Below are 21,498 nucleotides of genomic sequence, written 5' to 3' on the forward strand. Positions count from 1 at the left end.
TGCTACGGGTGGGTGCTGATATGGTGACCAGTGAGCTGAGATAAGGCGGAGCTTTACCTAGCAAAGACTTATAGAAGACCTGGAGCCAGTGGGTTTGGCGACGAATATGAAGCGAGGGCCAGCCAACAAGAGCATACAGGTCGCAGTGGTGGGTAGTATATGGGGCTTTGGTGACAAAACGGATGGCACTGTGATAGACTGCATCCAATTTGCTGAGTAGAGTGTTGGAGGCTATTTTGTAAATGACATCGCCGAAGTCAAGGATCGGTAGGATAGTCAGTTTGACAAGGATATGTTTGGCAGCATGAGTGAAAGATGCTTTATTGCGAAGCCGATTCTAGCTTTGATTTTGGATTGGAGATGCTTAATACGAGTCTGGAAGGAGAGTTTACAGTCTAACCAGACACCTAGGTGTTTAGAATATGTGGACAATTACAACTCAGAACCGTCCAGAGTAGTGATGCTGGATGGGCGGGCAGGTGTGGGCAGCGATCGGTTGAATAGCATGCATTTAGTTTTACTTGCATTTAAGAGCTGTTGGAGGCCACGGAAGGAGAGTTGTATGGCATTGAAGTTCGTCTGGAGGTTAGTTAAGAGTGTCCAAAGAAGGGCCAGAAGGGTCATATAACACACTGTGGCTGAAGAAAGGCACTATTCCCAATATAAGTGAACCCCAAATCAATGTATTTCTCATCATATTTGCACCTCTTCGATGGTCCAACGTCCCTGTCTGTTCGGTGCTTTCCCGGGTAAGGGGGCAGTAGCTCTTCGGCTGCATCAGATTCACAACTGTCAGTGTCCATGCTAGCCGGGCTAACAACAAATGTAGAACTACTGATGCTAGCTTTGGATGTGCTCGTGGAAGCACTTGTGTCGTCGACAGGTGCAGGTGTAGTACTGCTGGTAGTAGCAGTTGGTATGAGTCTCTATGGACTTGGTCCTTACTTTTTTTAACCATTGATCCATTCTTGAGCAAACGGAATGAGCAGCACCTATGTTTGGCTACATACGGATCATTAGTGGAATTCTCGCTAGAGCATAACGATTAATGTGATTGGATGTTAATTATTTGACCAGGTTACCAGTATTTGACGTTGTGTTGTTATTTCGCTGAACACTAGATGGTTTCATTTTATTTTTGGCAGTGAAACGAGGCTACTCAGGCGAGGAAGGGGGGGGGGGGGACTTAACCCAAATGTATAGCCCCATTGGAAAATATAAATGGACTGTTTGAAAATGTGAAGAAGAAGAGAGGGAGAGAAAAAAATAAAAGTGAATCTCATTTTTATTTGGCGTACCCCCGACGGCATTGTGCGTAACCCAGTTTGGGAATACCTGCTCTAGATAATGACAATGATCCAGCATAAACTGACTAGAAGCCATGAGAACATACCATGGCAACGCACCGTAACACATGTTCCATTGGAGTCTGGGTAAAAAAATCGAACTATGCCTCGACCCCGGAGAATGTTGTATACACCATATTCTTTTTAAACAAAGTAGCCTATGAATACTATCCATGTCGGGGTCTAGATAAATAGGTCTACTCTGTTGATATGGAGCCTAGCCAATTGACATTGTCTTCGGAGTTGTGATGGATCTTTTAAAGGCTGGTTTCTGTCTGACATGCCTGGTTATCATAAGTCTGCTTACCCAGTCTCCATGTCTACAGGCTACAGCAGATGAGCCCTTTCTTCCAGGCTGGTTCTGTATAACATTGTGATTATGTTAAAGACCGGTTCAAACCAGTCACACAAACTGCCTGTATGTTTAAAAGACTGGTTCTTTCTTACAGATACATTTAGGTCAAGAATCAGGGGCCTGATCAGCTGAGCACTGAGACATGACATCACCACAAGCTTGTGATAGAAAACTGACAAGCCTGGAGGGACTTTTTTAAATGGGTCCGGACTGATTTTGACAGTATTATGAAGCAATAGGAACAGAAGTTCATAATGTGCAAGTGTGACTCGAAGTACATTTAATGTGTTCACATCGTAAATTAATGAGTGGTACAGTATATTTCTACTGCTTCAACTCTCTTCATGACTTCCTGATTTCTATTAATATGGGCTTTGAAGATAACCTTAATGTTTTACTCCATCTGTCTGCTCCCTTAGTAGGGTAAGCTACAAACCAGACTAAAACTGAAATGAAACCTGCTGCCTCACAGATTTTCATTAAATATTCTAAAACTACACAGGAGTCCTGTAAGCGTGCTCTAATTAGCCGGCCTAGATCATTTCAAGTTAAAGCAAAGTTAGGCTAGAAAAAGCAGGTGGAACTAGTGACTTCATTATGACATCTTTCGTGACATGCTGGGCAGGTTGTATAGGTTGTTATCACTAAAAGTCACAATAGAGTGAATGTTCATTGCCATTTATCTGGTTGTTGATGAAGTCCTGAAAAGGAAATTTCCCAGCGGGAAAATAAGTCATTTTCTAGTAGTAAACTGGGTTTCCTGGTGAAGAAGTAAAAGTATATATCATTTAGTCAGAAGGGCAGGACTTTCAGTCTGGGGTCTGAAGCCTCTCTCATTGCCAAGGGGGTTTCCATTCCATCCATTCAATGGCAATGCCTCCTACAGAGGACAGTCTGTTTCAAAGGACATCCCCTGTGGCCCATGTTGATTCCGGAAGCCTTCCACACTAAGTTTGTCACCTCTGACCGCCACTTAAGTTGATCCTCCACAAGTGGAAGTAACGCCTAACAGTGCTTGAGACCTAGAGGTCACACGAAAGTGAACTAATAAAGGCTTATAGAGCATTCATGAAGTCTTTATAAGCACTACAAAGCTATTGTTTGAAGACATTAAAATACTCATGGATTAGTCAAGCCACGCTTACCCTAGTTGCTGTTCCCTCAGTTGCCCTCAGTTGCAGTACAGTAGTTGAGTCTTTGTTTTCAATTTAAAATCTTTTGTTATGGAAAACCAAAATGTGTGTTTCTTATTGGACAAGTCCATGTAATCCCTCATCGGTTTGATGCCTAATAAACACAACACTGTCTTTCCTGGAGGCCCCTAGCACTTCATCACACACACTTTAGTACAGCAGTAGCCCCTAATGAAAAGCATTGGTAGCACAGCATGGGGAGGGGGAGAACAGATGGTGTGTGTGTTTTTTCATAAGAGCGAGCCAACATCTGGGACATGCTAATCAAATCTGCTGATTACTTAAATTGAGTGTCTACTAATTATGCCTCATTTGGAGTCAAATTGTGACACCTGCGTGACTTGTTTTGGGAGGATCATGTGTGTGTGTGCGGTCAGTAGAAGTATTTTGTTAAGGTACAAAGTGGGGGCCATCATTTCATGGTCTCATAAGCCAAATACACGCACATTAACACTAACATACAGTATATAATGCAACTAAGGTCTTCACCAACCGCTCCAGTGATATCCTAATACTGTTTAGTAGCTGCCGATGTTTGTTTGAGTTTATCTTTAGAAGGTGTTCCTTTGTAATGTGATAGGTGGTCACTGTTTATTTGCTTTGTGTTGCTGTGCAACGCCATCTCCTCCCAAGGAGCCTCCATTGGTAGGCACGAGGAGTTGCTTCGTGGGCTGATGGAGAGGGTCCAAACGTTGGCTGAGCACCATTGGCTGAGCACCATGACCTGGCATTGGACTTATCTTCTCCCTAGTACCACGCCGCCCTGGGGACGTCTGTACTCGCTATCGTGACCAGAGACCAAAGCTATGGAGAAATACATTGGGGACTCCCTACCTACAGGAGTTATTCATCCCTCCTCCTCTCCCGCTGGCGTGGGGTTATTATTCGCGGAGAAGAAGGACAAGACCCTGCGCTCGTGCATTGACTACCGGAGACTCGATGACATCACAGTGAAGAACCGTTATCCGCTACCACTCATTTCCTCGGCCTTCAAGCCGCTCCAAGGGGCCACAATCTTCTCTAAGCTGGATCTACAAAATGCCTACCACCTGGTGCGGATACGAGAGGGGTCGTCCTCAACACGGCCAGCGGCCGCTACGAATATCTGGTCATGCCCTTTGGCCTCACCAACGCCCCTGTCATGTTCCAGGCTCTGGTGAACGATGTTTTCCGCAACATGCTGAAACGGTTCGTCTTCGTCTACCTTGATGACATCCTCGTCTTCCCCCGTTCCCCCAAGAACATGTGCTCCTTGTCTGGCAGGTTCTCCAGTGCCTTCTGGAGAACCTGTTGTTCGTTAATGCAGAAAAGTTTGAGTTCCATCGCTCCACCATTCCCTTTCTGGACTACAAAGTGTCTGCTGGGAGTGTCCAGATAGATCCCGAGAAGGTGAAAGCAGTGTTGGATTGGCCTCAGCCTACGTCCAGGGTGCAGCTGCAATGCTTCCTGGAGTTCGCCAACTTTTATCGCCTCTTTATCCAGGGTTACAGCACCCTGGCCTCCCCCCTGTCTGCCCTTACCTCTACCAAGGTTCTGTTCACGTCGTCCACGGCCGCTGACCGGGCGTTCCGTGACCTTAAACACCGCTTCACCACGGCTCCGATCCTGGTTCATCCGTCATCCGGACCCTACCCGTCAGTTTGTGGTGGAGGCCAATGCTTTGGATGTCTGAGTGGGGGCTGTCCTGTCCTGTCCCAACGTTCTGCCCTTGACATTAAGCTGCATCCCTGTGCCGCCTTCTCCCACCGCCTCAATGCCACGGTGAGGAATTTGGCCCGAGGTCAGATGAAGTGAGAAGGAGCAGTCCTATTACACACACACACACACACACACACACACACACACACACACACACACACACACACACACACACACACACACACATATATATACTTCCATGCCCACAAAGGTTCTACCATGAGGCAGGGCCATGACTACACCAGTGAGAGTAACCAATTAAGTCCCTGACTATCAACAGAGATGTATTGGCTGTCTAGATGTGCAAGGAGATGACTCCGCCTAGAAGGAGGGTGTAAATATATGTGCTTGTGTAATCATGGCTTTGACTTTGCAGCTGTTTGACCCAGTGGGTGAATAAACTTGGTTTGAAGTTTTACAAGTTGTCTGTGAGTTTTTACTGTTTGTTTAGAACCTGACACTCAACTTGAGACATTTGTGGCATTGTGTTGTGGACAATACTGCACATTTAAGAGTGGCCTTTTATTGTCCCCCATTACACAAGGTGCACTTGTGTAATGATCATGCTGTTTAATCAGCTTCTTGATATGCTACACCTGGCAGGTGGATGGATTGTCTTGGCAAAAGAGAAATGCTCACTAACAGGGATGTAAACAAATTTGTACACCAAATTTGAGAGAAATCATTTTTTGTGCCTATGGAACACTTTTTTATTTCAGCTCATGAAAAATGGGACCAACACTTTACATGTTGCGTTTAGATTTTGGTTCAGTGTTGTATAGTTTTATCCAAAAATGTTTTTTAAAACTGTTTTACAACTTTTATGCAATTCACTGGTCCTCCCCTTCCTCCTCTGAGGAGCCTCCACTGGTGCACGTGTGTGTTTATGCATCCATGTGTTGTGTCCATAAGCCTGTGTTTGAGAGAGGGGAAAGTATTGTGCATGAATTCACTGTGTGGGTGGGTGGGGTTACAATGTGGGTGTCATAGAATGAGTCAGTGCACCATCTACTCATGTTTTGTAGGTACAGTCGTCCACCCCTCTGCCCCCTCTCTCCTGTAGCCTCCCTCTCCTATGTTCTGTCATTTTTCTGGATTGCAACGGAGAACAATTGAAGTCTAATTCAAACAAGCTACTCACAATATGAGTGCTCTCTCTCCTGTTGCTACATAATCACACTATGAAACACATTCTCACACACACAGTCTCCCTGTGCTGGGCTGAATGACAGGGTTTGTGGGTGATGGCTCTCAGCACCTGGTCATTATCTCACCGGCGCAGGAGCATATCTGTGCATGGAGACACCTACGCGCTGCTGACTCAAAATACACGCACACACACATAAAATATACATGTACTTACATTGGTTCTCACACACAGCCACCGACACTGACACACACACACACACACACACACATTTCTCCACAAAGCGGTGCGGCTTTGCAGTGGAACGGTAACCCACGGCAACGCTCTGGTCTCAAGCCGACCGAAATTCACCAGAGCTGTGGAGGGAGAGGACTGATAGAGGCAGCATAGTCAAACATGTCACTTTGTCTCTCTGTCAGTGTCTGCCACCGCCCATTAACAGGCCCTTCAAAATCAAGAGGACCCTTTCACTCCCACGCAGACTCCCTAAGATAAAACCTTTTATACGGCAACAGTACAGAGCCCGTGGGTGAGCGGTAACCCTCCTGTCTCTTGACACATGTATGGGTATGACCCCGGATACTGGGGTTCAATCCATGCGTCCTCCAAGGGGCTGATATATACAATAGGACTTGTGAAACCAGCAAGGGGCCCCTAGTAGAGACTGCTGCAGCCAATTGAAATGTCCTCAAGTCTAGAGGAATCTTCACTCCCTAAGATAAAGACGTAGCAGGGATACCCTGTTTTTCATCTACTTTCACCTACAGGCGATGTCAGTTTCTTGGAGGGGGAGCAGGGGCTTGGGGAAACTCCTTTAAAAAATGTAATCTGACTATAACAACAAAAGTATGACGTCTTCCTCTCATCATGAAAAAGACGTCTGTACTTCTTTGTAACAGAAACGAGTTGGTCTTCTCAATCACCAAACCAGTTTCCAACCAGAACGTTTTGTCATTAAGATGTCATGTGCCAAATTTTGCACACCGAGATGGAAGTCTGATGCATAGAGGGCAGGAGAAAGGTAGAGAGAGACTGAGAGAGGGAGTCAAATACACCTTTCAAACCAAGATGTTTCCGCCAACTTTTGGACTACTTTTCTTTATATCTGAAAGGTGTTGTCGGCAACAAAGCCTGTACTTTTATTTCCGCCAACCGACCTAGTCTTGATTGTGGTAAAGTTCTGCTTATGGCTTAGTATGAACATAGCTGTAATGCTGAGGCGGCATTGGCATGCTCTTTGCTCTTGATGGTTGCTAGCCTTCCCTGTGGATCAGTTGGTAGAGCATGGCGTTTGCAACGCCAGGGTTGTGGGTTCGATTCCCACAGGGGGCCAGTACGAAAACAAAAAAAAAAAAAAAAAATGTATGAAATGTATGTATTTACTACTGTAAGTCCCTCTGGATAAGAGTGTCTGCTACATGACTAAAATGTAAATGTACACTCTTAGAAAAAAGGGTTTCAAAGGGGTTATTTGACTGTACCCATCGGAGAACCCTTTTTGGTTCCATGTAGAACCCACTGTGGAAAGTGTTCAAGATAGAACCCACAAGGTTTCTACCTGGAACCAAAAAGTTTCTCGTGTGGATAGCCGAAGAACCCTTTTAGGTTCTAGATAGCGCCTTTTTTCTAAGAGTGTAAACAGGGCCGTTTACTAGGCTGTTATCATCCTCCTGGCAGTTATAAACTTTGAGAGGCATGTCACTTTGTCCATCTCTTCGCATAGCCCTCCACTAAGCATGCACTTATTAACCACAACTGGATGGATCCATAAATAATTACTATGGAAATGAATGTCACTGAATGATGAAAATATTGGAATAAAGTAGGCTAATGCAATTGAAGGCATGGATCATATTGTTTAATACTGAAACTTCCAAAGTCATCTAATAATTTATAATACATTTTGAGCAATAGTTTACCCGTGTGTGGTCAACTAGATATTTTCAGCACTGTTTTGATTGGATGCAATGCATTTACAACTCATAACAGGTCCATATGAATTGACAAGGCATTGATTATAGCATAGCCTATGTCTTCAGTTGTCTTGGCCTCATTAGAAGTAGTCCCTCTGTATAAATTGATCATACATTTTTCTTTTGCAAAGCTCTTCAGTTACTGTATTACATGTGAAGTTTCTGTCATCTTATTTCATCACATTTGTAACTAGAAAGAATGGTGCTGGAGGAGATCCGCCTCTACCATCACTCCTATTAGCCAACGTGCAATCATTGGATAATAAAATGGATGAGCTCCTATCAAGACTATCCTACCAACGGGACATTAAAATCTGTAATATCTTATGTTTCACCGAGTCATGGCTGAACGACGACATGGATAACATACAGCTGGCTGGGTTTTCGGTCCATCGGCAAGATGGAACCGCTGCCTCCGGTAAGACAAGGGTTAGCGGTCTGTGTCTATCTGTAAATAACAGCTGGTGCACGAAATCTAATATTAAGGAAGTCTCAAGGTTTTGCTAGCCTGAGGTAGAGTATCACATGATAAGCTGTAAGCCACACTATGTACCAAGAGTTTTCATCTATAGTTTTCGTAGATGTCTATTTACCACCACAAACTGATGCTGGCACTAAGACAGCACTCAAAGAGCTGTATAAGGCCATAAGCAAACAAGTAAAATGCTCATCCAGAGGCAGCGCTCCTAGTGGCCGGGGACTTTAATGCGGGGAAACTTAAAGCCGTTTTACCTCATTTCTACCAACATGTTACATGTGCACCAGAGGAAAAAAAACTCTAGACCACCTTTACTCCACACACAGAGATGCGTACAAAACTCTCCCTCATCCTCCATTTGGCAAATCTGACCATAACTCTATCCTCCTGATTCCTGCTTACAAGCAAAAACTAAAGCAGGAAGTACCAGTGACTCGCTCAATAAGGAATTGGTCAGATGACGCAGATGCTAAGCTACAGGACTGTTTTGCTAGCACAGACTGGAATATGTTCCGGGATTCTTCCGATGGCATTGAGGAATACACCACATCAGTCAATTGGCTTCATCAATAAGTGCATCGATGACGTCGTCACCACAGTGACTGTACGTACATACCCTAACCAAAAGCCACGGAGTACAGGCAACATCCGCACTGAGCTAAACGGTAGAGTTGACGCTTTAAAGGAGCGGGACTCTAACCCGGACGCCTATAAGAAATCCCGCTATGCCCTCCGAAAAACCATCCAAACAGGCAAAGCGTCAATAAAAGAATACGAATGAATCGTGCTACACCAGCTCTGACGCTCATCGGATGTTGCAGGGCTTGCAAACTATTACAGACTACAAAGGGAAGTATAGCCGCGAGCTGCCCAGTGACACAAGCCTACCAGACGAGCTAAATAACTTCTATGCTCGCTTCGAGGCAAGCAACACTGAAGCATGCATGAGAGCATCAGCTGTTCCGGATGACTGTGTGATCACGCTCTCTGTAGCCGATGTGGGTAAGACCTTTAATCAGGTCAACATTCACAAGGCCGCAGGGCCAGACGGATTACCAGGACGTGTACTCTGAGCATGCGCTGACAGACTGGCATGTGTCTTCAGTGACATTTTTCAACATATCCCTGACCTAGTCTGTAATACCTACATGTTTCAAGCAGACCACCATAGTCCCTGTGCCCAAGAACACCAAGGTAACCTGCCTAAATGACTATCGACCCGTAGCACTCACATCTGTAGCCATGAAGTGCTTTGAAAGGCTGATCATGGCTCACATGAACACCATTATCCAATAAACTATAGACCCACTCCAATTTGCATACTGCCACAACAGATCCACAGATGATGAAATCTCTATTGCACTCCACACTGCCCTTTCCCACCTACAGCTCAGCGTTCAGCAGCATAGTGTCCTCAATGCTCATCACTAAGCTAAGGACTCTGGAACTAAACTCTGGACTCTGGAACTGATCACCGACAACGATAAGACAGCCTATAGGGAGGAGGTCAGTGCCAGAATAACAACCTCTCCCTCAACGTGATCAAGACAAAGGAGATGATTGTGGACTACAGAAAAAGTAGGACAGAGCATGCCCCCATTCTCATCGACGGGGCTGTAGTGGAGCAGGTTGAGACCTTTAAGTTCCTTGGTGTCTACATTACCAACAAATTATCATGTTCCAAGCACACCAAGACAGTCGTGAAGAGGGCACGACAACGCTTATTCCCCCTCAAGAAACTGAAAAGATTTGGTATGGGTCCTCAGATCCTCAAAAAGTTCTACAGCTGCACCATCGAGAACATCCTGACTGGTTACATCACCGCCTGGTTTGACAACTGCTCGGCCTCCGACTGCAAGGCACTACAAAGGGAACGGCCCAGTACATCACTGGGGCCAAACTTCCTGCCATCCAAGACCTCTATACGAGGCGGTGTCAGAGGAAGGCCTTAAAAATTGCCAAAGACTCCAGCCACCCTAGTCATAGACTTCTCCCTCTTCCACCGCACAGCAAGCGGTACCGGAGCGCCAAGTCTAGGTCCAAAAGGCTTTTTAACAGCTAGCCATAAGACTCCTAAACAGGTAATCAAATGGCTACCCCCCCACCCCCATTTTTACGCTGCTGATACTTTCTGTTTATTATCCATGCGTAGTCACTTTACCTCTACCTACATGTACATATTATCTCAATTTCCTCGACTAACCTGTGTCCCCGCACATCTGTACCGGTACCTTCTGCATATGGCCTCGCTACTGTTATTTTATTGTTTCTTTCCTTCTTAATGTGTTTGAGCCAGTCAGTTGTGTTGTGACAAGGTAGTGGTGGTATACTGGGGTGGTGGTATATTATGTAAAAGACCAAGTCCATATTATGGCAAGAACAGGTCAAATAGCAAAGAGAAACAACAGTCCATCATTACTTTAAGACATGAAGGTCAGTAAATTCGTAACATTAAGAACTTTGAAAGTTTCTTCAAGTGCAGTGGCAAAAACCATCAAGTGCTATGATGAAACTGGCTCTCATGAGGACCGCCACAGGAAAGGAAGACCCAGAGTTACCTCGGATGCAGAGGATAAGTTCATTAAGAGTTACCAGCCTCAGACATGTGGTATTTTACCAAATAGGGCTGTCTTCTGTATACCACCCTTACCTTGTCACAACACAACTGATTGGCTCAAAGGCATTACGAAGGAAATAAATTCCACTAATGATTACACAAGCACACTAATTAAACTGTTAATTGAAATGCATTTCATGTGAATACCTCATGAAGCTGGTTGAGAGAATTGCCAAGAGTGTGCAAAGCTGTCATCAAGGCAAAGGGTGGCTACTTTGAAGAATCTAAAAGATATATACTTTGTTGGTTGTGTTTTTTCATATTTTTGTATGTCTTCACTCTTATTCTACAATGTAGAAAATAGTAAAAATGAAGAACCCTTAAATGAGTAGGTGTGTCAACTTTTGACTGGTACTGTATATGTATGTATAGTGCATTTGGAAAGTATTCAGACCCTTTCCCTTTTTACATATTTTGTTACATCACAGCCTTATTATAAAATGTATAAAAAAAATAAAAAAATGGCATCAATCTGCACCCATCATGACAAAGTGAAAACATGTTTTTTGACATTTTTACAAATGTATAATATTTATTTTTTGAAAATAGCTGTACAGCGACCCTGCCCATCCAGCTTGAGACAATCTGCAGAGAAGGATGGGAGAAACTCCCCAAATACAGGTATGCCAAGCTTGTAGCGTCATACCCAAGAAGACTCGAGGCTATAGTCACTGCCAAAGGTGCTTCAACAAAGTACTAAGTAAAGGGTCTGAATACTTATGTAAATGTGATATTTCTGTTTATTTGTAATAAATTTGCTAAAATTTCTAAAAACCTGTTTTTGCTTTATCATTATAGGGTATTGTGTGTAGATTTAGGAGGGGGGGACTAATCCATTTTAGAAGAAGGCTGTCACGTAACAAAATGTGGAAAAATTTGAGTGGTCTGAATATTTCCAGAATGCACTGTATGTATGTGGAGGTCCTGGGCTGGCATGGTTACACGTGGTCTGCGGTTGTGAGTCCGGTTGGACGAACTGCCAAATTCTCTAAAACGACACTGGGAGCAGCTTATGCTAGAGAAATTAACATTAAATTGTCTGACAACAGCTCTGGTGGACATTCCTGCAGTCAGCATTCCAATTGCACTCTTCCTCAACTTGACACATATGTGGCATTGTGTTGTGTGACAAAACCATACATTTTAAAGTGGCCTTTTATTGTCCCCAGCACAAGGTGCACCTTTGTAATGATAATGCTATTTTAAAAATGTTACTGCCACACATATCTGGTGGATGGATAATATTGGCAAATAAAAAATGCCTACTAGCAGGCATGTAAACAAATTTGTTCACCAAATTTGAGAGTAATAAGCTTTTTGTGTGTCTTTTTTCAGCTCATAGGACCAACACTTTACATGTTGCGTTCATATTTTTGTTCAGTGTACATACAGTGACTTTTCCCTCTCTCGCCATAATACCAGAATAGTATCAGAAAGAACTAAACACTTCTTGATTTACTTCCATCTATTTTCTCTCTGTGCTAGCAGTGACTGGTACCACAGAATTGAATGATGTTCTGATTCTGAAACCTTGAAACCTCCTCCGGTAGGCGTAATATTATATCATCTGAAGTGCAAAAAAAACGACATAATTTCCTGTATGAGAAAGCCGCCTCTTACGCAGCATCAGTGACATTGCCGTTGGACTAGGGATACAGATAAGTTGAACGCGCTATTTTGTAAGGGTGTTACAGTTTGACTACCCTAGCCATATAATCATATAACTGCTTTAGCGTTAACCTCTCAGGGCGAACAAAACAGGCAGATATTTGAAGTTCCTGCTTGACAGCCACAGCGCTTTGTCTTTAAAAGGATTTATTTATCGTACTGGAGAGGAAGGGTCTCGATTCTCACCATGTCCAGAGTCGCGGATCTGTCGAAAATTCGACAAGAGAGAATGAGAGATATTAATTTACGGGTAAGTGGATGTATTTGGAGGCTTATTATTACTGATACCGTGTGCTACTGGCAAACTTCGGACAAAAGTGAAATGCGTAAAAAGTAAATGTTTCAAGCGCATCTGTACATATGACTAAAACTTGAAACTTGTGGATGTAATTTTAGGATTGGTGACATTATCTTATATTGGTTACAATGATAACGTTTAGATTGCGATCGTCATTGCAGAAGCACGTAGGCAATCTTTTTAGGAAGTTTTCGCAATATGGAGATACTTTACAAAAGCAAGCGGCGCGCTTGGCAATGATCCTGCCCTAATGGTGACAATTGGTCTGTGGAAGCCTATACTGTTCATCACCTTTTTCTGTTTGGTCATGATTCCCCAAAATACTCGAGACTAGGGGTCTGAGTTAGAGAAAGTGTTTTTTAGAGAAAGTTCTTTTGGGGGGGACGGGAGGGGGTATTTTTGCATCGGTACCCGGAATTCTTGCCACATTCTGGAGACGAAACAGTCATTGGAACTAACAGTTGTTTCCATATTTGCAGTTTTCCATGTAGGCTATATATAGACCTATGAGACACCCCTAAAATAAGTATATACCTTTAGTGTAATATTTCTTATTGGAAGAAGCATGTACCTGTACAGTATTTTTGTTTTATTTCAGAATTACATGTAAACGTTATACAACATACATAGGCTACAACAACAAAACAACAGTGCATCATGCTATTACCATGCAAGCCTGCAATATTAAAATATGACATGTTGTGTGTACCATTTTGCCTCCCAATTAGACTGATTGTGTGTGTGCCTGTGCACATGCTTGCATGTGTGCTGGTTTCAGGGAGTGAGGACTGCATGTGCCCTTAGTTTTGTTAATGTAGTGATCTTGTATGTAAGGGAGGAGTACATGCAGCTTGTGTGTGTGTGTTTGACTATAGCATCGGTTGCCATAGAAATGACACTGTTGGTGTGATATTATCTGCTTTCTCTGGCACAGTGGATGGCGGTTGGCTGAGAAAAACCTTGGCTTGCCAGCGCCATATGAACATCACTTTCCTACGGTGGGGGGTGTGTGTGCGTGTATGCATGTATGCTTATTGCACATTTATTAAACATAGTATGTATGCATGTATGCTTATTGCATATTTATTAAACATAGTATTGGGGCCAGTGCCAACAAATCTATGTGTCACTCACTCACACACTACAACAAACTGGACAGTTAGAAGTTTTGCATGTTCAGCACATGCAGGAGACCATGCTTCGAGTCATTTTGCTGGTGTCCTCGGTTCATGTTACACATTCACTCCACTACACTAATCAGACCTGAGTTTAAATAGTATTTGTTTTCTCTTAAATACTTGTAGTGTTTCACAGAGCCTGCCTGGAGTGCCATATGGGTGGGGTTTTCACTAAATGGGAGTATTCTTTTGATTTCTTTGCACCAGGCAAGGATAAATAAAGGTTGAGAAATACTGCCCTAGTATATCCTCTCTGGGCTAGGCGGGACGAATTCGTCCCACCTACGTAACAGCCACTTTAAGCCTGTGGCGCGATTTTCAAAACCTTAAAAATCCTATTACTTCAATTTCTCAAACATATGACTATTTTACAGCTATTTAAAGACAAGACTCTCGTTAATCTAACCACACTGTCCGATTTCAAAAAGGCTTTACAACGAAAGCAAAACATTAGATTATGTCAGCAGAGTACCAAGCCAGAAATAATCAGACACCCATTTTTCAAGCCAGCATATAATGTCACCAAAACCCAGAAGACAGCTAAATGCAGCACTCACCTTTGATGATCTTCATCAGATGACAACCCTAGGACATTATGTTATACAATACATGCATGTTTTGTTCAATCAAGTTCATATTTATATCAAAAACCAGCTTTTTACATTAGCATGTGACGTTCAGAACTAGCATACCCCCCGCAAACTTCCGGGGAATTCGCTAACATTTTACTAAATTACTCACGATAAACGTTCACAAAAAGCATAACAATTATTTTAAGAATTATAGATACAGACCTCCTCTATGCACTCGATATGTCCGATTTTAAAATAGCTTTTTGGTGAAAGCACATTTTGCAATATTCTAAGTACATAGCCCAGGCATCACGGGCTCGCTATTTAGACACCCGGCAAGTTTAGCACTCACCATAATCATATTTACTATTATAAAAGTTTGATTACCTTTTGTTGTCTTCGTCAGAATGCACTCCCAGGACTGCTACTTCAATAACAAATGTTGGTTTGGTCCAAAATAATCCATCGTTATATCCGAATAGCGGATATTTTGTTCGTGCGTTCCAGACACTATCCGAAATGGTAAAGAAGTGTCGCGCGCATGGCGCAATTCGTGACAATAAAATTCTAAATATTCCATTACCGTACTTCGAAGCATGTCAACCGCTGTTTAAAATCAATTTTTACGCCATGTTTCTCGTAGAAAAGCGATAATATTCCGACAGGGAATCTCCTTTTCGGCAAACAGAGGAAAAAATCACAAAGGCGGGGGCAGTCGGGTCACGCGCATAAGCCCAGAGTCCCTTGATCGGCCACTTGAGAAAGGCGATAATGTGTTTCAGCCTGGGGCTGGAATGACGACATTCTGTTTTTTCCCGGGCTCTGAGAGCCTATGGAAGACGTGGGAAGTGTCACGTTAGAGCAGAGATCCTTAGTAAAAGATAGAGATGGAAAAGAAGTTCAAGAAATGGTCAGACAGGCCACTTCCTGTAAAGGAATCTCTCAGGTTTTGACCTGCCATTTGAGTTCTGTTATACTCACAGACACCATTCAAACAGTTTTCGAAACTTTAGGGTGTTTTCTATCCATATGTAATAAGTATATGCATATTCTAGTTACTGGGTAGGAGTGGTAACCAGATTAAATCGGGTATGTTTTTTATCCAGCCGTGTCAATACTGCCCCCTAGCCCTAACAGGATATCAAAGTCAATATTTTTACTGAAATGCTTATTACAACCCCTGCTGTTGATGTTTTTTAAAGCTTGGGTGCCCTTATTTGCTATGGTAGTCCCCAGCACTCCTACACACCCTTGTAGTTCGAACCCTGATTAAAGCTGCAATATGTAACTTTTAGGGCTACCCGACCAAATTCACAGAGATTTATAGATCTGTCATTCTCATTGAAAGCCATTCTAAGAAGCTCTAGATCTCTTCTATGTTTAGTTTTTTGCATCTTTTACTTTCGGTTTTGTACACCAGCTGAAAAAGCAATATTTCTGGTTATGGAAAAGATATTTGACAGCAGTTTAGATAGTACAATGATTCTCTACAAAATGGCTGCTTGTTTTGTCACGTAAACTGAAATCAGACAAACTATTAGGAAATGGAGGAGTGATGTCTGCATTTTACACCTTTTTAAATAGTAACTTCCCAAGTACAATTAGTGACCAGAGTAAAAAACATCATCGTCACTGTGCTTCCTTATGTTATTATTTTGATCGGTATTGCTACCGGTATGTATGGTTGTGTTGAACTTAACCAAACGCAATAGGAACACTTCCTACAGTACAGGAGCGAGGTGGGAGGGAGCTATTGCAATCTATAGCACACATGGGAAACTGTGTAGGAGAATGTGTGTAGGCGTGAATGTGTTCGAACGAGAGGACCGAGGGCGAAGGACAAAGCTTGAGAGTTAGAAGTAAAGAGTGAGAGAGGGGGATAGAGAAAGATATTGTGTGAGATACAGAGAGGGAGAGATGGAGGATATACGACTTCCATATAGAGCAATGACTCTGGTGCATTCCAGAGTTGTGTGTCAGGTTGGAGGGATTCACACACACACACACACACACACACACACACACACACACACACACACACACACACACACACACACACACACACACACACAGGCCAATATTAGACTGACACCCCGTTTTCTTCTTGTCCCTCTGTATGGTATGTCGATCAGGGAGACTAAACTTGAATCCACCTCAGGCTCTGCTTTGCCCAGCATCCCTCCAGAGGACAGAAACCAGGCTACAGGGCCACCTCAATCCACACAGCAGTCCTTAATCTGGAGCGCGCACACATACACACACATTTGATGTCAATACACATACCAACACACATACCAACACACAGAAAGCATGGACATTCTAGGAAACACACTGCATAAGAGGTATTAAACTTTGTTGTGTGTGTTTGCCGTTGCTTTATCAGTGACTCAGTGAAGTAAACAGGTGGAAGACTATAAAATGAATCCCCCCTATAGACTCTGTCCATATTCCCATGTCTTTCTCAGTGTTATCGTCCTGACACCTTTTAATGACACCTTCTATATCTCTCTCTATCTCACCCCATCTATTCTTTCACTCCCTGATGTATTGCTCACTTTAGCGTCTACGCCAATTATACAGCCCTAAGCTGTATATATATATATATATATATATATATATAGAGAGAGAGAGAGAGAGAGAGAGAGAGAGAGAGAGAGAGAGAGAGAGAGAAGCTTTGCCTCTGACACATCAGAAATAACTAATTATAAACTTCATTGGTATATTTATTCTCTTTTCCCTGTAAAAATGTTACTGCTTTGCATTGCTGCATCAAAATAACAGGTACACAAACATTGACCAAAATTTAGGGACAGTACAGATGTAGAGGTTTGGAAGACCTGGTCCAGCATATCAGTCAACCCTGAATGTCAATGGGTCACCACTGAGGTGATGATGCCAAAATGTAAAGGTAATATTGGCAAATGTTAACTTTTGGACGTCACTATACTGTATAAGTAGTCCCAGATAGATTCAGAGAAGTGTTTCTCAACTCCTGTCCCCACAACCCACATTTTCTTTCCAGCCAAGCACAAACATACAATTCAACCTGATTTGACGAATAATCTACTCATTAAGTCTTGCTTTATCAACCAGACAATTTATCAGGTGTGTTAGTGCTGTGTGGACTATGAGATGGTGGAAAACACCATGAAGGTCATTGTCTAGACATTTACCCCTCAGGAATATTTATATTTTAATAATGACTTGGCAAACTAGAGTCAATCTGTCTAGCTTGGGTTCCTCTTTTATTGCAAAGTTCATGTGATCATCACAAGGCGTTCTCCAATTTGCTTCTCAGTATCAGCCTTCTGTAGAAAAACAGCGGAAACAGAGAAAGAGACATAAGGCAATGATGGGGTAGTGAGTGAGAAGGTGTAGAAAGACAGTGAAAACAGACATCTATTGTGTTGCATTCTAGGTCTATGTTGTGTAAAGTGCTGGGATTCATCTCTCTCTCTCATATTAACGTCCTCTGCTGGTGATCGCTGTCAAAAAATTCTGACCGGTTTTGTAAATCCTCTTACTTTTATAGTGACATTTGGTTTTGAGACCTACCCACACGTGCTGATCTCACACACAGAGAATCAAGTCTCTAACTCTCACCTTTATCCTCAATTATTTCATACTGAAAACAGAAAAACTTTTGACCTCAAATGAAAAACTGCACAAATGCTGTTTTGTGGTGCCCTCCCTCTTTTGCCGCTGTTGCCCTAGTAACAGCTCACCCTGCCCACTTTAGCCCCGAAAGAGGAAGCCTTCCCTGTCTACTTCCTGTGCAGGATGTCAACATGGCAACAGACATAAGGCTGACCCTCCCCTGACACACAGACAAAAATACATTACTTGGCACAACTCTAAAAGAATGGAAATACATTGTTAACCCTTCACTGCTACCGTATACCTGTTTCTGCTTGAACAAGCAATCCCAACACAGGAAAATGTACAGGTTCAATGTGGCGGCAACTGCTTTTAGTTCCCAACAAGACAGCAATTTATGTTGCATAAAGTTCTACTTCATCAGACTGGTTCCCAAAGACACTGAACATTGCTCATGCTTCTGTGACAGGAACACACTGGAGTTTTTAGTTGGAGATAGTATCAGCTATTAAGTTAGTTGTCAGGGCGACTATGGCCTGCCTGGTCAAGGTAGCTATGGTTACAAGATGATTGTGGACATTGCATTAGGAAATCCTTATTAGTGATGGAACGTTTTAATGATGGAACATTACGATGATAACACTGGGGTGTGTGACGGATCCGGGGGGGACGACTCCCTCTTTAGCGTTTATCATTCTCACATCTAATTTTGACACCTAAGAGGGCTACTGGTAACGCTTAGATTTTGCTTCCATTTGCTATTGTCACGAGTTGTACGCTTTCCACCAACATGTTTCTTTAAGGTACTGATGGAATGTAAAAGGCCTATTTTTAAAAGCAGAAGAGTAGGAGGATTAAGGGAAGTTCTGATACACAATTCAAACTCTTTAACCTGTCCACCTTATGTCAAAGGTGCCATTGTATGTCATCAGTGCATTCTGCTTCTCTCCTCCTTTTTCTTTTCCTCCCAGAATAAGGAGAAGGAGCGCATGAGGGAGAGGGAGAAGGAGGCGCGGGACAGGGAGGCTCGCTACAGCAACGGGCATCTCTTCACCTCCCTCACCGTGTCGGGGACCACCCTTTGTTCAGCATGCAACAAGAGCATCACTGCCAAGGAGGCCCTCAGCTGCCCCAGTGAGTGCTACTACAAATACTACTACTACTACAAATTAATACAACTACTACCACACACACAGCACCCCTATAGTGGCCCTTAACTGTCCCAGTAAGCCTTGCCTACCCACCAGATCCTTCAGAGACAGGCCTGAGCTACACAGCATGTGTACCTCAGCAAACCAAAAGAGCATCTCAAAAACGTACCACACCCTGTACCTCCCTAAAACCCTAAGACGATTTACAAAAATGCAGCATCATTTATCAGGACATAGATCTTCATATCACTCTATAGTGGCAGAATATTGAGGCACTACCAAAAGGAACAATCTACGCTATTTATACCATTCCTATACAAGCAAATCAACCTGTTAATTCTTCAAATAACCTACAACACAGTAATGAACTACAATGTGATTATCAATTCCATTTAAAATAGTTACATTATGGACATTAATCTACATGCAGTCAGATAATGGGTGAGAGTTGGGGATGGTGAGCTTCACACCCACTCAAAAACACCTCTCCATCCTGAGCTGCAGCCCAATGTGTTTTCATTACATTTGATTTAACTTAGAATAGATTGTGCTGCAATACGTTTTGGTTTGTGTCTTATGCTAAGTATTTATTTTGAAATATTTACATTATAGGAATACATTTTGACACACAGTTCACACACAAATATACACATTAAGTTATGCAAAACTTGCCACGGTGTGTGTCAGTCATGTGCACAGGCAAAACATTTCACACACAAATATAGACACAGTCCTGCACGTGTCACACACACACACACACACACACACACACACACACACACACACACACACACACACACACACACACACTCCCTTTCCTGTTATGCCTTTATACTTCACTTTTTCTGCTGGGTAGCATTTCTTCATTTCTCAACCAAACCTGATTCAGTTTTCCAGACAGAGAGGGTTGGTTACAAATAACAAACAGTTCCTGTGTTGTCAGGACTCCATGCCCCTGTACAGAAAATAGCCCTGGTGTTCTGTCAGAACTGTGCACCCTGTGCTGGCCTGCACCACACACTGCTCTGACAGCCCATCTGTATCTGTGGCAGGCGGTAACCGCTAACATAGCCAGGCGCTAACTATGTACCTTGCAGGTTCTTCCTATTTTGAGGGGGTGTTAAAGGTCACTGTTCCATGACGTTGTTCATATTCCTAATACTAAATTATGAAATATGCAAAATTTAGTTCAGGGTCAATACCATTAATGCTAGTACACTTACTCACCATATTTAGTTTGGCTTGATTTCACTGCACCAAATCAAACCGGTGAATAAGTGAAAGCAAATAAATTCAGTGTTCACTCAAACAATTGTCTTAAAAGATCTCTCTAAAAAAATGTTTTTACTGCAACAGGGAGTCAGGATTGCTTTCTTCAGTGTGTAAGCCTACAAATTTAAGTAGGCTTTATGTCTAGATTTGGGTCAGAGAAGTGTTAAGGGCGGGCGGTGGAGGACCAGTGGAACTGGGTTAGAGGGTTCTGAAACACCCCTGGGTCTCTTCTCCCCTCCGCCAGTTGTGTCTAAACCCTAACTTCCTGTTCACAAACCCTGCACAGGAAGTGAAACGATGGCCACAAACGAAGCAGGTGGGAGAAGTGGGAAGAGAGAGGGAGATCCTCACCATACATTAAAAGTTTCTCCATATTCGATGAAGGTTGACACATAAAATAGAGGAACAAGTTGAGAGAGACAGAAAGATACATATAGGATAGGGGGGACATTCAGAGTGTGAGAGAGAGAGAAAATGTTTGAAAGAGTGAGTCACGTGTGTGTTTTCTTTTTCTCACAGCCTGCAGTGTAACCATCCACAACCGCTGTCGAGACACGTTGCCAAACTGTGCCAAAATGAAACAGAGGGTAAGAGATAACAGAGGATTTATATACAGGGCATTTGGAAAGTATTTTAGAATGCGTTACAGCCTTATTCTAAAACTGATTAAATAGTTTTTTCCCCCCTCATCAATCCACACACAATACCCCATAATGATGAAGCAAAAACAGGTTATTAGAATTTTTTTCTAATTTATTAAATATCAAATAATGAAATCACATTTACATAAGTATTCCGACGCTTTACTCAGTACTTTGTGGAATCACCTTTTGGCAGTGATTACAGCCTCGAGTCTTCTTGGGTATGACACCACAAGCTTGGCACACCTGTATTTGGGGAGTTTCTCCTATTCTTTGCAGATCGTCTCAAGCTATGTCAGATTGGATGGGGAGCA

General features: G+C 42.9%; 1 pseudogene; it reads left to right on the forward strand.

The window, feature by feature from the left end:
- The window catches only part of LOC106588550 (rho guanine nucleotide exchange factor 2-like), a 100,254-nt pseudogene that overhangs the window by 39,435 nt on the left and 39,321 nt on the right, over positions 1-21,498 (forward strand).

Source organism: Salmo salar, chromosome ssa27 (genome assembly GCF_905237065.1).
Source record: "Salmo salar chromosome ssa27, Ssal_v3.1, whole genome shotgun sequence".
Classification (NCBI taxonomy): domain Eukaryota; kingdom Metazoa; phylum Chordata; class Actinopteri; order Salmoniformes; family Salmonidae; genus Salmo; species Salmo salar.